The sequence below is a fragment of the Cibotium barometz genome, chromosome 33 (assembly GCF_041138505.1).
Source record: "Cibotium barometz isolate CiBa-2024 chromosome 33, ASM4113850v1, whole genome shotgun sequence".
In the NCBI taxonomy this organism is placed as follows: Eukaryota; Viridiplantae; Streptophyta; class Polypodiopsida; order Cyatheales; family Cibotiaceae; genus Cibotium; species Cibotium barometz.
The window spans coordinates 51583009-51599577 of NC_141078.1; the positions used below are offsets into that span (position 1 = coordinate 51583009).

Sequence of the window (16569 nt, forward strand, 5' to 3'; positions counted from 1 at the left end):
AATTTTACCATTGTATTGTATGTCCATTTGGACTATTCTACAAGATTATTTATGTTCTTATGATCATGGTTCCAATCTTGTGTATATCTCTTTTGTATTTGTAAGCTATTCCTCTAAAAAATTTTAATTATTATTCACTTCAAAGTTTCATTGTAAGGTAAAATAGTTATTCCAAATTGTTAGTTAATTTATTAAAAAAATATCACTCTTCTACACAATTTGTGCATCGGGCCCCAATTCACTAACCAAACATCAGCAGGGCTGATAGTGATGAGTGCTTGAGAGTCTAAGCCATCACACCTAAACGTCATCCGATGGCGATGAAACTTTGCAGGCATGGGAGTGGGCCTAGCCCCATGCCTGCAAAGTTTCATCATCATTAGACAAGGGTATGATGGCATCTAGAAGAGCGGGATTTTTCCTAGCCTCTCGAGCACTAAGAGACTTCAAAATTTGGGTTCACTGGAGCCCACTTGACCAACCAAACATCACCCAATGGTGATGAAAGGTAGGCGTAGGGGGTGGGCCTAGCCCCCCATGCATGCAAAGTTTCATGACCATCAGATGACGTTTGGGTGTGATGGCATGTGGAAGAGCAAGATTTTTTCTAGCCTCTCGAGCACTAAGAGATTTCAATTTTCGGTGCATTAGGTCCCACTTGACCACAACCAAACGTCATTTGATGGTGATGAAACTTTACAGGCACGTGGAGTTAGGCCTATCCCCATGCTTGAAAAGTTTCATCACTATCGAACGACATTTACATATAATGGCATGTGGAAGAGTGGGATTTTTCCTAGCCTATTGAGTACTAAGAGACTTCAATTTGGGCATTGGGCCCCATTGTCGCCCAATGGTGATGAAACATTGCAGGCATGTGGGGCTTCATCACCCATCAATATGATGGCATGTGGAAGAGTAGGATTTTTCCTAGCCTCTCTAGCACTAAGAGACTTTAATTTTGGGCATTGGGCCCCACTTGACCAACCAAACGTTGTTCGATGGCGATGAAACTTTGTAAGCATGTGGAGCTAGGCTCATCAACCATGCCTATAAAGTTATTGCCTAGCGGTGGAGGTCTCAGAGAAAAAAAAAAACAAATTAATTACATCGCCGTTTGCCTAGATTTTCAATGACATCATCGAAAAGAAAAATCATGCGCAGATTGCACAACGGACACCTAATGTGTCCGAGGGTTACTATCTACAAGGGCGGAATTTTCCACACATGATGGTGGGAATGTGGGGAGCACATGGCCTAATATTTTTCTTAGGTGATAGCCATGTACTTTCTCTTTGAACACATAAGGTGCACACCAAGTACTAAGACAATGCTTGCCATAGTTCAATAAGAGGATGGTAATGTGTACGAGTCCTCAAATAATGTAAGGACTACCCTCCATCATGACAAAGGGGTCGGTTAAAATGATCCATGATGGGCTTGCCAAGAAGAAGGAACAATTGGGAGCATCTTAATTGGTCTTGCAACTCTATAATGTGGTGGTCGAAAGGCTAAATATCCATATTGCTAGCATTAAGTATGCATTGCAACTATTGGGTCATACAAATGATAGGTCTAAGGAGGAGCTTAAAGCTTTTGATCTCCAAGTAAGCACAAACTTCAAGAATTGACGAATATTACAAGATATCCTCTTGTAATATTCACAAACTTCAAGAATTGATGAATATTTTTAAAACCCCCTAGTATGCGTTGGCAGACTCTTATGGTAGAAGCAAGCTACTCAAAAAGTAAAATGTGTGCGGAAGGCTCCCATTATGGAGCTCATGAGTTCACAACATTGATACTCTACATGGTGAAGACATCACTCTCCTATTTTTGCCATCCCCCTTAAGGTGCCACCATAGAGGTGCATCAAGTATGGTGTCCCCTTTAGAGACTAAGATACAGGAGGTGTTTGCATTTTGCCATGTAGACACCCCTACAATCTTTGTTGTTTTGCACCATTGTGCCGCACAAAGGTGTATTGCACAAATCAAATTTCTTCTTTTTTCCTTCTTGCTTCTTATGCAGATGAAGTGGTAGTTGCTTTGAAGGTATGTGTGGTAGCATACCAAATAAAAATTCTAGCCATGCTTCCATGACTTTATTCTCTATGAAATGTGCTCAATCCATCAATTAATTCTTTATTTGCATAATTTGCAATGTTCTGCATGATGCAAGGGGAGATTAGCGGGATTTTGAGCTTAGCAAGAAGGAAGCGTTTTCGCAAGAAGCGGCCGCAAAGCAAGGAGAACAAGAAGAGGCTCAAAGAAGCAGCTAGCAATGGCTAGCGGAGGTGGAAAGTCGTAAGCAGAAATGTGCTAAATGCAGGCAAAGTGAGCCCTACACACTCATCTTTATGTTTTGTGGATGAAGTTTGTGTGTGTGTGCACGTACTTATGTACATATATAAGTCATACAAAAATAAGCCCCGAGAGGGAGTCACCAGAGAGGCATCCCTGACTCAGAGATCACCTGCAAGCTGGACATCTAGGACATCCTCAGACGCTATAGAGTATTGTATACATGGGTCCATGTAGTACAACCTCTCTCTCTCTCTCTCTCTCTCTCTCTCTCTCTCTCTCGGGCGCATTAGAAGAGGATAGAGAGAGAGAGCAGGTGATGATATATTTTTTGGCATGATCAGGAGTAAGCCATCAGTGCCACTTGAGATTGTGCTTGCCGAGTTTGGAATGAGCCCATTGGTCCTTGATGCTCTTTTTCAAACCATCACTTACATTTACCATGTATGCACACTAGATAGAGACTGCCTCCCGCAGTTGGCACTTGAGTCTTCTGGGAAGGTTGCACTGGAGGGACATCATTACATGTTGGTATTCCCAAATTGCCAGTTGGTTAGATTCACACGGTCTTCAGATAGATTGTCTCCCCAGACACCCCTTTCTTGGATTTCTCTGGGGAGAAGATCAACCATATCATCCGCCTAGAACTGGCTCACCTTCACAGGATCTGGAGCTATCTCTGTTGGAGCTTCCCATGAAGCTTTAGTTCTATAGAGAGATGTGAAGGGTGGTTTTATTAAAAAACCAAGCTATCTATATAGATACATGTCCTATGTCATGAGGATTGCAACCATTGGTCAGCTGTGGGTGTGTTTCCACCGGCGGGATATAGACTTCGAGAGCAAAGGGCATACCATGAGAGGTGCGGATATGCAAACTATGGAGGACCAAGGAGGTAGAGATTGAGGATCACTACCTGTTCAGATGCCCGGCGTACTATGAGATACAAGGGAGGTTTCATTCTCCATTCAGATGGGTTTTGCCCCCCTCACACGAGTGATGCAAGATCAGGGAGGTGTGGGTCTCTACCTTCTAGAGCTTCGCTGCCACAAAGAGGCTTCAGTGAGGCTATAGATAGGGAGACAGGTCAGCAGGTTATGACATCCATTACATCAGATTTCTTTGGACACGATCAGGTAATTATGATGGACACCTGGCCTAGGCAGGGAGATCATGGACGGGATATTGGAGCTCACCACTGATGGGCCTATGGGACCAGGCTTCAGTGAGGCTATAGATAGGGAGACAGGTCAGCAGGTTATGACATCCATTACATCAGATTTCTTTGGACACGATCAGGTAATTATGACGGACACCTGGCCTAGGCAGGGAGATCATGGACGGGATATTGGAGCTCACCACTGATGGGCCTATGGGACCAGCCCCTCACACACACATGGAGTCATAAAGGATCAATCACGGAGAGCTAGATGCCCTCCCTCTCTTGAGATCCAGGCCATTTGTCCATGAGCGCTAGATCCGGGATATACTCCACTGTCGTAGAGCGGCACCACTCCTGGACATGGACATTGACTTCATGTATTTTGTGTTAGAGGAGGATGACAGATGATGATTCCCACTCAGCTAACTTGCCTCACCTTGCATTGTACATGTAGGGCCAGTTGGTACGTGGGCCTTTTTCCTTTTGGTGCTTTTTTGTTTTCATGTTTTTGATACACATGGAACATGTAACACTCTTTGGGTCTTTACAAGACGTTAGTTAAATTCTTTACTTAGATGAGGCCATGGGCCAGAAGCAAGGATGCCCACTTTCCCCCACGCTATTTGGGTTATACATTGATGAGGTGGCTGATTTCATTACACGGGGAGGCGGAGATGGAGTTGATCTAGCAGGTACCTCAGTACATATTATGCTTTATGCTGATGATATTGTATTAGTGTCTGAGTCTCCAGGAGGTCTACAACAGCATCTACATGCACTTGATGATTTCTGCACACAGAGAGGTCGTACTGTGAACCTCGGGAAAACCAAGGTTATGGTCATTCATACATCGAGACAAGGCAGGAGTCAGCTGACATTCACTCTCGCAGGACGCCAGGTGGAGGTGGTGACATCATACGTGTACCTAGGGGTTACTGTCACGATTGTGAGTAACTCTCTTAATCTCTCCTTAGTTACTCATTAATCCCTTATTAACTGAAAGGACACCTATGAAGGGTCACACCCTTACACATGGGTCACTATCAAAGGACATGTCTATTCATTAAAAGGCACACCCCTAAGACCAAAGGACATAACCGTTGACTCAAGAGCCACACCCCTTCCCAGGGATGTGTCTCTTCACTTGTACCCTTTCGGCCTCTATTTAAGAAAGGCCCTTGTCTCAATGCAAATAACTCATCTCATCTCAATCTTTCTATCAGCATTTGTCTTATGTTCGTTAATTAAGTCTTAATCATGTTTATAAAGCTATAAAAGCTTTACAGTGGTATCAGAGCAAGCTTTTTTCCGCCCTGTGAGATGCCCAAACCCTAACCCTAACCCTAAAATCAGTCCAAACCCTAACCCTAAAATCAGCCCACCCAAACCCTAAAATTGGGTGTAGCAAGTGTTGAATGGAAGAGCAGGAGAGAATGCCCCATTTAATTTTACCCAATTTTGCCAATTTTGCTTGATTAAGCATTTTTCCCCAATTTCTTAAAAAAAAAATAACGATGGGAAGTAGAGACTCACATCAGGGTTCCATCTAAGTGCTTGTAGTATGCCTGTACTCTACTGTAGGCCCTGATCGCATTCTGTTTGGGCTGAATATCTCTCCGAGCAAGGAGCGCCATGTAACGGGAGGCGGACGCGTGTATTGGAATCGTATAAATGTGAACAAGATTCTGAGCACTTAACACTTGAGCATTACAACCACAAAGCTGAAAATGACAGTACACCACATAAAGGGGCCGATGATAGGCTGATCTCCCCCCTTTAGGTTATATTACCAAAAGAGTCTGCAAAGTACAAGATTACTGGTGCCTGGGGATTCACCACCAGCCTGCACATGATTCTTCCAAATACATTATGAATGAATACATTTCAAACAAGAGAAATCTGTAGGTACATCCGCCCTACACACAGGTACATCCGCCCTGCACAAGCCTCTTCACAGGTACATCCGCCCTGCACAAGAGTATCACAATCCTCACAGGTACTTCGCCCTGCACAAGATGTAAATGGATCTTTAGGCCCTGTTTCCACGCGAGAAACTGATCCAGAAACCTGTGTTCTCCGCGAGCAAGTGTCCCCAATGCTTGCCCTAAGCACCTGCTATACCAGGAATCCTTGAGACACATCCATGCTCACATATTCCATTGCTGTCCGGCCTGTTTTGTGCAATAACCAGTCCAAAACAGCAACTTTCTGTCGCGAGAAATCTACCTGTAAAGGGTCCTACAGCCCTGTGGAGGTCCCTAGAGCTATCTTGTACTGTCCAAGTTGACTTTGGACACCTGTAACCAGTCCAAAACTCGCAATAACCAGAAATTACAGGTCTGAAATTTACCTTTCCAAATAGTAAGGGCATGAATTATAGCCAACAACTCCTTCTCATAAATCTGTAAGTGAAGCTCTGCATGTTGCAAGCGTCTGCTCTCATAGGCAATGGCATGTCCTTCTTGGTTCAAAACAGCCCCTATGCAGTCCCCACATGCATCACATTCCACCACAAAAGGTTTGTGCAAATCCGGAATAATGAGTACCGGTCCCGAGATGATTGCACTCTTCAACTTTTGAAAGGAATCTCTCTTCTTGTGTCCATTTAAAGATTGCTTTCTTCTTCGTTAACTCATGTAACGGAGCGGCAATGAAAGCAAAATGCTTGACGAACCTCCTGTAGTAAGCACATAAACCAAGGAAGCTCCTCACTTCATGGACTGATTTCAGCTCTGGCCATTCTTGCATGGCTTGTATCTTTGCGGGATCCATGCGCACACCATCCTTTGATACAATGTGACCAAGATAGTGAATCTCTGGGAGGAAGAATTCACTCTTTTTTGCATTTATGTAGAGCTGATTTTCCTTAAGCTCTTTAAACACAATAGTCAGGTGCTCACGATGTTGGGCTTCATTCTTTGAGAATACAATAATGTCATCAAAGAATATACCCGTGAACTTTCTATGCTTTCTGAACACCCTGTCCATCATCCTGTTGAAGGTAGCGGGTGCATTTGTAAGGCCAAAAGGCACCACCAAAAACTCATAAAGACCAAAGGCTGTCCTAAATGCAGTCTTGTGTACATCTTGAGGTGCCACTCTCACTTGATGATACCCCCTCTTGAGGTCTATTCGGCTGAAACATGCCGAACCTTCAAGCTTGTCCAAGATGTCATCAATGCGCGGAATCGGAAACCGATTCTTGATGGTTATCTTATTGAGGGCACGGTAATCAACACACATCCTGTAAGTACCATCCTTCTTTTGAACAAGAAGTACCGGCGAGCAATATGGCGAGGAACTAGGCCGAATCAAACCCTTTTCCAAAAGTTCATTGACCTGTGCCATAATCTCTTCTTGTTGACTAGCACTCACCCTGTATGGTGGCCTATTAGGTGGAGAGCTACCGGGAATTAGATCTATGCAATGATCTTCCGGCCTCTCTGGTGGCAACCTTGCTGGCAAAGCATTCGCAAAACAATCTTTGAACTCATTCAAAAAGTTAAGCTTGTCTTGATCTAATGCACTAACATCAACACTAGAATGTTCAATGGTATCACGTACAAAAACCAAGTAAGAACAAGCTGATTTCTTTATTGCCTTATTAATTTGTACATGGCTTACAAGAGGTATGGTACTTCCAGTAGTACCAGCATCTATAGAGTGCTCACGGTCTCTATGTACAAAGCTGATTTTCTTCTCTTTGTAAGCCTTAATAGGCTCTAAACGGTGATGCCAGGGCATCCCCAACAAAACATCACAACCTGTAAGAGGAGCCACTAAAAAGCTCTCATGGTCGAGTTAGTCCTGTATATGTACACGGAGCTTACCAATGACTGGAGTTACATCAACCTGTTTGCCCTTAAAGGCGGCATCTGCATTCATTTGCATTCCCATGTCTTCCACATTGAGACCTATGGCGGCAGCCATCTGTACGGATATAAAGTTATCTGTGGAAGCATCATCAAAAAGAAACAAAGCGGGCTGATCCTTCAATTTGCCCCAAGCCTTGCATATGACTCTACTCTTGGGCTCATGCCCTGTATTACCCTGCAAATCGGGTACAACATTCACAAGAGGCTTTTCGACATTAGGCTCAGCATTCTTAGGATTCTGTGGGCATTTAGGATATATATGATCTTTACTGCCACACTTAAAGCATTTTCCAGCCTTCCTGTACTCTTCCAATTGCTGTTTTGAGAGCCCAAAATTGTGGCGTTTACCTCCCGGCTTCTTTTCGGAGTCATCCTTTGCATCTCGGCCATCTTTGGGAGCATTCTTAGGTGGCTGTCCACCCTTTTTCTGGTCATAACCAGCCCTGAATTTGCTCTTGTTTTGACCTGCAAATGGCTTATTTGTGGATGCTTTCATGTGCAAGTTCTCCGCAATCATGGCTGAGTGTATAAGCTCTTGTATGGTCTTATTTGGGTACACTCCCAAGCTTTGTTGGATGATGTGATGGAGCCCCGATTCAAACTTTCTCTTCTTCTCGTCCTCTCCAATCTTCATGAAGGGAGTAACCTTGAGAAGGACTTTCCAAAACTTTGCTATGTATGAAGCAACGGACTCTCCCTCATCTTGGGACAGCCAATCCCACTCCTTGCGTACATCCTTTGCAAAGTTTGGTGGTAAGAATTGATCATAAAACTGAATTTTGAAAGAAGACCAAGTTGGGGCAGCACTTCCATCAAGTATTTTTGCAAGCCACCAATCACTTGCCGTATCCTTGAGATGCATTCCCACATGCCTGAGCATAGACTTTTCCGAAAAGTCTTCATTGCAAAAAGCTATCTCAAACTGTCTAATGAAAGCAAGTGCTTTGGTAGAGTCCATCCGCCCCTGAAAGTTTTCAAACTTTACATCCTTGTCACCGGACTTGAACTCTCGAGGCTTCTTCCTTCTATGTGCATCCCTATGTACATCCTGTTCATCTCCATGGTGATGATGCCGCGATGAAGATTCACGATCCCTCTTCGTTCTCTCTTGAGCCACACTTTCCGAATGAGTGGAAAGCTCAACACGAGAACGGATATGTCTTCTTGGAGCAAAGCGGGAATGAGTAGAGGATCCCTCATCCTTACTCTTCTCTTGACCTGCATCAAGCCTAGCACCAGGGACTCTTGTCCTTTCAGCATTTGGCACTTGCTGTGCTCTTCCTGCTTGTTGTGCATCATGTGCACCACCACGGGTAGCCATGAGGGGTGGCTTCTTGAAAGCCAATCTACCATCTGCTTCGGTGTATACATCACCCTTAACCATTAGGTATGCAAGTGCAAGCTCTCGGGGTTTCTCAACATCCATTTCCTTTGCAAGTGCTTCAAAAGTGACTTCATGGACCGAAGCCTTTGCCTTCGCAGCCAACACCCTTTGTACATCTGGGTCATTTTTCAATGACCTGAGCTCTTCGGTCTCAGCCCTATAGCGTCGCACTTGACGCCTCAAAGATTCCAAATCAGAATGCATAGTGTCATGAGTACCTGCATCTCCATAGACATCATTGCCTGCAGCATCTCTTGCATCCCTTGTACCATGAAATTCACGGTCCTGTGTGTTCTCCACATTGTCAGAAATGTGGCTGTCCATGACACTCAAATCAGGTCACCAGTTATGATTCCAAGCCTCAGACCGTTTTCCAATGAGGGGAAAAACTGAGCTCTGATACCAATGTAACGGGAGGCGGACGCGTGTATTGGAATCTGTCATGTGCACAGTGGGTATCTACCGTGTGCTATACGCATGCAAGACTAGTTTCGAGGCTTGGGGAAGCTTGGAACTAGGCAGGCTGATTGACGAGCTGAGTTAGGGATATACTAACGGGTGGGCACCCAAGTATGGACGGGCGGGCGGCCAAGTGTGGACGCCCGATGACCGACCAAGAGCCTATAAAAGGGTGGCCAAGGTTAGTTATTGATTATAGAGAGTCTCGCGAGTTTGTGAGAGCTCTATGGTCTTGGAGCCTGGATCTAGTGCAGACGTGCACCTGCTTTATGCAGCCAAGGCCGGCAGCAATCTCGAGGCCCGCGAGGGCAGCTTTGCGGCGGTATGGGACGTCGTGAGGAGGAGATTGGTCGGTACGTCAACCTAGTTAGCTCAGCTCGTGGCTCGGTGGGGACAGCCAAGACTGTGGGCTTGCCCACGGCTGTCATGGTTGGGAGGTGAGTCAGGCCTGCACCCCCTTTGTTGTTTGTTGTTCGTTTGTTTGCAGGATTCGAGTTTCGAACCAAGATCGATCACGAGGGAAGATCCGTGGGGATTTGACAGTGGTATCAGAGCATACCTCGTGAACGAGCAAGTCGGTAGGTAGAGAAGAAGAGGTCGAAGTACGGTATGTGTTAAAAAAGCTTGCTGTTTTTTCTGTGCATACTGCAGATTTCAGTTTTGTATGTGTTTTTTCTTCATCAAAGAATCCCATGTTGATGGGAGATGGTAGTTTTGATTGGGTTGATTGCTTTTGCAAAGAAGAGGCCTTGTGTGCAGTCGCATAACTTGCAGGGAGAGAAAACAGAAAAAAGAAAAAAAAACATGATGCTTTTCGTTTCTTTTCGTTGAACGCATGAGAGAGAGAGAGCGAACGAAGCGTTGGCGAGTGGGTTGCTGGCCGATTTGTGTTGACATGACAGTCGAACTGCTACTACGTTGCAGGTGGGCTAGGCCTGTAGGCAACCGGGGAGGCCAAGCCTGCCAAGCCAGGCGGCTTGTGCAGCCACCCCAGGCCCGCCAGGCAGCGCCCAGAGGCAGCGTAGCCGCCAGCTCAGGCCCACATGGCCTCATGACAAGGCCTACGCGAGGCTGGCGCAGGTCGCACAGGCGCCGGCAGCAATTGGCGACGGCGATGGATGACATCAGCAACTCGCCGACGGCAGCTAATCCAGGCGCCAGGAGGGAAACGAAGGAAAAAAAAAAACACACGTAAGGAAAGCAACGTTTTTATGCTTTCGTTTTTGTTTTTTTTTAGGGGAGGTTAAAATTTTTAAATTTTAAAAGAACCCCCCCTCTCAAAGGTTTCAAGATGTTTATTTTTTTAAAAAAGAAAAGCGAATATATATATCCATATATATATATATTAAAATATATATATATATATATATATATATATATATATATTCAAGAAAAAAAAAAGAAAAAAAAACACAAAAGCTAAAGCAAAAGCTAAGCCTAGCTTTTCGAGTTTTTTTTTGGCTTTTGGGAAACCTTTATAAACCCCCTCACGTGGGCTTCTTGCCACACATCTCTCGACTTCTCAAGTTCTCAAGTTCTCAAGTTTTCAAGCTCTCGAGCTCTCGAGTTCGCTCACACTTTCATTGTGCAAAGATCGAATTTTCTCTCCACGTACCCTCTTCATGATGTCGACCCAAGAATCAGAGTTGGAGCCCCTCGTGGAACGCGAAGGCTTGCCGGCTATACGGAAGGCACTGATGCCGATCTTTTTGACGAGTTTGTGTCAAAATCAGATTTCCAAGAGTTCAAAGTAGCTCTCGAAGCTTCTTCAGCGGAACGTCAGGCACAAATCGCAGCCCAGATGCAGGCTTTGCAGAACTCCATCGCTCTATTGACCACTACCCTCTCTACTTTCTCGGGAATGGATACCTTGGCTTCAGCTTTAGGCCCCAATATTACTCCGGAACCGTTCGGGGGCGAGCAAAAGCAGAGAACCAAGGAGATCGTGGACACTTGGCTACACAAGTGGCAAGTTCACTTTCAGTTTCATCCATATGATGATGGAAAGAAGATACAGTTAGCAGCAGGTTTCCTGTCCGGCAAAGCTTTGCTTTGGTGGAAGGAACTGAACCCAAAGCCAACGACTTGGGCACAATTTGAAGATATTTTCAAGAAGGAATTCCTCAAGAAAGAGGATGACTACGACGTTGTTGCCCGGTTTTCAGCTTTAACCATGACCTCGCAGCACCTCACTTATGAGGTCTATCTCCAGAAATTTCGTGACTTGGAGATGAAGGCTACAAAGATGGATCCCACTACTCTTTTGGGGTTTTTCATAGCTGGTTTACCAGACTCGTACCGATTACAGGTTAAAAATAACAAATGTAAAACTTTGGACGAGGCCATTCATTCAGCTCGTATCTATGATGATACGATGGTCTCTTCCAAGTCAAAACCCGTTACCGAGCAGGGGAACAAGCATAAAAGAAAGTTCTCCGCACCTATGGCTAACACGACTGAAGGCAAGTCTTCGGACCAACCTTCGAAGAATACAAGTTCGACACCAGCGAAGAAGAAACGACTCCTTAGGGCTTTGAAGCTCAAGAAGGAAGGACGTTGTTTTATCTGCGAAGAAAAAGGACACATGCGTAATGAGTGCCCGAAGCAAAAGGGTACCAAGTCAAACGCAGGACCCAAGCCAAAGGCAGCTAACCAGTTGTCTTTGACAGGTACGTCAATTACTGTACTTTCTCGCCCTAGTACTTGTTCTGATTGTTTGTTCAATTCTAAGGTATTTGGCATACATGATCTTCTCCGAGTTTATGGAGAAGTGAATGGCCATAAAATTCACATTCTTTTAGACCCTGGCAGTTCGCATAATTTTGTTAACTACAAACTTGTGCAGAAATTGAGTCTTGACATGACACTCAGCGACCATACCTATGAGGTACGTCTACCTGCGGGCAGACAAGTTTGGGATCGCAAGGTCGAGATGCTTCCAATCCAGATTCAGGACTACAAAGATACTCTGGAATGCTATGTCATGCATCTGGAAAATGTAGACTTGTTATTAGGGATTGAGTGGTTTAAGACTCTTGATGTCCAGATAGATTGGTCTAGTCATATTTTTTCTTTTCAGCATAGGGACACCAAGTATAGTATTTTAGGTGATTGTATCCATCCCTCTCAGGGACCTCTTGTAAATACAATTGATTTTGGAAATATAATGAATTCTTCTTTGTACACCGCTTTCCATAGTGTCTTGATTCCACTTTCTTCTTTTCTCATCCCTTCCATGGATGTGAATGAATTAAGTGTCTTTGAAAGCAAAGAATTACAGAAGATACTTGATTCGTTTCAAGATGTATTTCCTAAGGAATTGCCATCGGGTTTACCACCTGAACGGGCAGTAGATCATCGTATTGACTTGATCCCTGGTGCTCATCCTGTGAGTATTCCACCTTATAGGATGAGCCAAGCTGAGGAAGATGAGTTGGCTAAACAACTCGAAGATTATTTGAGGATGGGCCAGATCCGTCCAAGTAAATCACCTTGGGGTGCACCTGTGTTGCTTAGGAGAAAGAAGGACAATACTTGGAGAATGTGTATAGATTACAAAAGATTGAACAAGCTGACAATTAAGAACCGTTTTCCTCTCCCTAGATCAGATGACCTAATTGACCGGTTAGCAAGAGCGAAATATTTCACGAAGATAGATTTGCGTACTGGCTATCACCAGATACATATTCATGAAAGGCATGTCGAAAGAACCGCCTTTCGGACTAGGTATGGCCATTACGAGTTTCTCGTATTACCTTTTGGGTTAACCAATGCTCCAGCCACTTTCTAGCAAATGATGAACGATCTTTTTCGTGAACATTTGGGAAAATTTGTGGTGGTGTTCCTGGATGATATTTTGATTTATAGTTGTACTCTTGAGGATCATGTCAGACACCTCACGATTGTCTTATCTCTTTTAAGACAGAATCGACTATATGCTAAATTGAGTAAATGTGAGTTCTTTATGACTGACATCATTTACTTGGGACACAAGATCACTAGAGATGGATTGAGCATTGACTATGACCAAGTTCAGAAGGTTTTGGACTGGCCCATACCACGAACAGTGAAACAACTTCGTTCTTTTCTCGGTTTTGTTGTTTTTCTTAGAAAATCTGTACGGGAGTACTCTCAGCTCACACTACCGATGACCGACTTATTGAAAGGTCGTGGACGTAAGTCCAATCAGCCTATCACTTGGAATAACGATTTGGATATGGCCTTCAGACTTTTGAAAGATAAAGTCAAGGAAGCACCTATCTTAGCATTGCCTGATCCTAGTCGGCCTTATGTTCTTGAAACTGATGCCAGTGACTATGCTATTGGGGCTGCTTTATTTCAAGATGGTAGACCGGTTGCTTTTGAAAGTAAAAAGCTAGACGACACTCAATCTCGTTGGCCAACCCTTGAGAAGGAGCTTTATGCTGTGATTCATGCTCTCAAGGTTTGGAGACATTATTTATATGGCTCCAAGTTTGTGGTATTGACTGATCATCAGTCAATCAAGTATGTGTGTGATGCGGATGATTTGAGAGGAAGGAAAGCTCGTTGGGCAGAGTTAATGCAAGATTTTGATTTTGAGATCCGTTATCGGAAAGGGTCCATGAATAATATTGCAGATGCGCTTAGTCGAATTAGAGAGGTGAATTCTTTGTCATTCATCGAGATTTCTACTGATTTATTTCAGTCATTGAGAGGGCTTTGCAGGACTGATAGTTATTTTGGTCCATTTTGGCAGAAGATCCAGGACGGGAGCTCATTGATTGACCAAGACTCGGTGACTGAGCAGTCTACTATTCAGGCTACAGGAGGTCAGTGGATGATTCGGAATGGTTTACTATTCCGTAATGACAAAATTTGTGTACCACAGATCCCGGACATTAGGTCCAAGATTCTGAGGGAGTGTCACGACGCCCCTTCTGCTGGACACCCTGGGGTACACAGGACACTATCATTAGTGAAACACACTTTTTATTGGTCGAAGATGAAAGGGTATGTAGAAGATTATGTTCTCAAGTGTCAGATTTGTCAGGCAAATAAAGCTGAACGCTTTAGACAGGCTGGGTTGTTGCATCCTTTGCAAATCCCAGGTAATAAATGGGAAAGTATTTCCATGGATTTTATTACCGGATTGCCAAGAACACATCAAGGCCACGATTCTATTTGGGTTGTGGTAGATCGCTTGACAAAAATGGCTAGATTTTTACCGACCCGGAAGAATATTACAGCTACGCAATTAGCTCGGCAGTTTATCGAGCAATTGTTTAGACTGTACGGGTTACCGCAGGACATAGTCAGTGATAGGGACTCTAAGTTTACGAGTGACTTTTGGAAACTTGTTTTCGAGAAGTTGGAAACAACTTTGAATTTGAGTTCCTCAGATCATCCTCAATCTGATGGCCAGACTGAAAGAGTGAATCAGATTTTGGAGGATATGCTTCGAGCATATGTATCCAAAAGACAAAGTTCATGGGAGGATTATCTTCCTATGTTAGAATTTGCATATAACAGTACTAAGCATACGAGTACAGGGTTTAGTCCTTTCATGCTTATGTACGGTTTTCAACCAAGATCACCTGTTACAGTAGGATTCTCAGGACTTCAGCATGATGCAGCACGTAATTTTTTGCAAGATATGCAGGAAATGTTACAAGTTGCGAAGGAATCTATTAGAAGTGCTCAAGACCGAGACAGGTTTTATTCTAATAGACATCGTTCACCTAGAGAGTTCTCTGAAGGAACGATGGTGTATTTGCGAGTTCCGAAAGATTCCGAGACTTTACGGACAGGTAGATCTCCGAAATTATCCCCTAGATACTGTGGACCATTTCGTGTTACACGACGGATTGGTTCAGTTGCATATGAATTGGATTTGCCTTCTCATGTGAAAGTTCATCCTGTATTTCATGTCAGTAGACTTAAGAAAGTACTGGGTGGAGCAGATCAGTTAGTTACTCCTCAAGAAATTATAGATGTCCAGGACATGACATTTGTTCCGCACGAACCTGAAAAGATTCTTGGATTTCGTGAACGAAGATTGCGTCATACGCTTATCACGGAATACAAGATCAAGTGGAAGGATCGTGTTGAGGAGGACGCTACATGGGAGACATTGACTTCTCTTCAGAGAGATTACCCTGGCTTTTTAGTGAGCTCAGGAGTGAGCTCTTAGAGGAAGGGGAGTATGTCATGTGCACAGTGGGTATCTACCGTGTGCTATACGCATGCAAGACTAGTTTCGAGGCTTGGGGAAGCTTGGAACTAGGCAGGCTGATTGACGAGCTGAGTTAGGGATATACTAACGGGCGGGCACCCAAGTATGGACGGACGGGCGGCCAAGTGTGGACGCCCGATGACCGACCAAGAGCCTATAAAAGGGTGGCCAAGGTTAGTTATTGATTATAGAGAGTCTCGCGAGTTTGTGAGAGCTCTATGGTCTTGGAGCCTGGATCTAGTGCAGACGTGCACCTGCTTTATGCAGCCAAGGCCGGCAGCAATCTCGAGGCCCGCGAGGGCAGCTTTGCGGCGGTATGGGACGTCGTGAGGAGGAGATTGGTCGGTACGTCAACCTAGTTAGCTCAGCTCGTGGCTCGGTGGGGACAGCCAAGACTGTGGGCTTGCCCACGGCTGTCATGGTTGGGAGGTGAGTCAGGCCTGCACCCCCTTTGTTGTTTGTTGTTCGTTTGTTTGCAGGATTCGAGTTTCGAACCAAGATCGATCACGAGGGAAGATCCGTGGGGATTTGACAGAATCGTATAAATGTGAACAAGATTCTGAGCACTTAAACACTTGAGCATTACAACCACAAAGCTGAAAATGACAGTACACCACATAAAGGGGCCGATGATAGGCTGATCCCCCCCCTTTAGGTTATATTACCAAAAGAGTCTGCAAAGTACAAGATTACGGGTGCCTGGGGATTCACCACCAGCCTGCACATGATTCTTCCAAATACATTATGAATGAATACATTTCAAACAAGAGAAATCTGTAGGTACATCCGCCCTACACACAGGTACATCCGCCCTGCACAAGAGTATCACAATCCTCACAGGTACTCCGCCCTGCACAAGATGTAAATGGATCTTTAGGCCCTGTTTCCACGCGAGAAACTGATCCAGAAACCTGTGTTCTCCGCGAGCAAGTGTCCCCAATGCTTGCCCTAAGCACCTGCTATACTAGGAATCCTTGAGACACATCCATGCTCACATATTCCATTGCTGTCCGGCCTATTTTGTGCAATAACCAGTCCAAAACAGCAACTTTCTGTCGCGAGAAATCCACCTGTAAAGGGTCCTACAGCCCTGTGGAGGTCCCTAGAGCTGTCCTGTACTGTCCAAGTTGACTTTGGACACCTGTAACCAGCCCAAAACTCGCAATAACCAG

The 16569-nt window shown here is 44.6% G+C and overlaps 1 pseudogene across 6 annotated transcripts in view; it reads left to right on the forward strand.

Moving 5' to 3' along the window:
* Positions 1-1841: 1841 nt before the first annotated feature.
* LOC147619699 (pentatricopeptide repeat-containing protein At3g09040, mitochondrial pseudogene) overlaps positions 1842-16569 on the forward strand; it is a 67635-nt pseudogene continuing 52907 nt past the window's right edge. The window contains exons 1-2 of one of the 6 annotated variants that reach the window (XR_015261885.1): positions 1918-2054; positions 2182-2336. The product of XR_015261885.1 is annotated as a pentatricopeptide repeat-containing protein At3g09040, mitochondrial pseudogene, transcript variant X2 (transcript). Of the gene's footprint in view, positions 2337-16569 lie in introns of all 6 variants that reach the window. The other 5 variants (XR_015261890.1, XR_015261889.1, XR_015261884.1 and 2 more) reach the window with 5 other exon arrangements.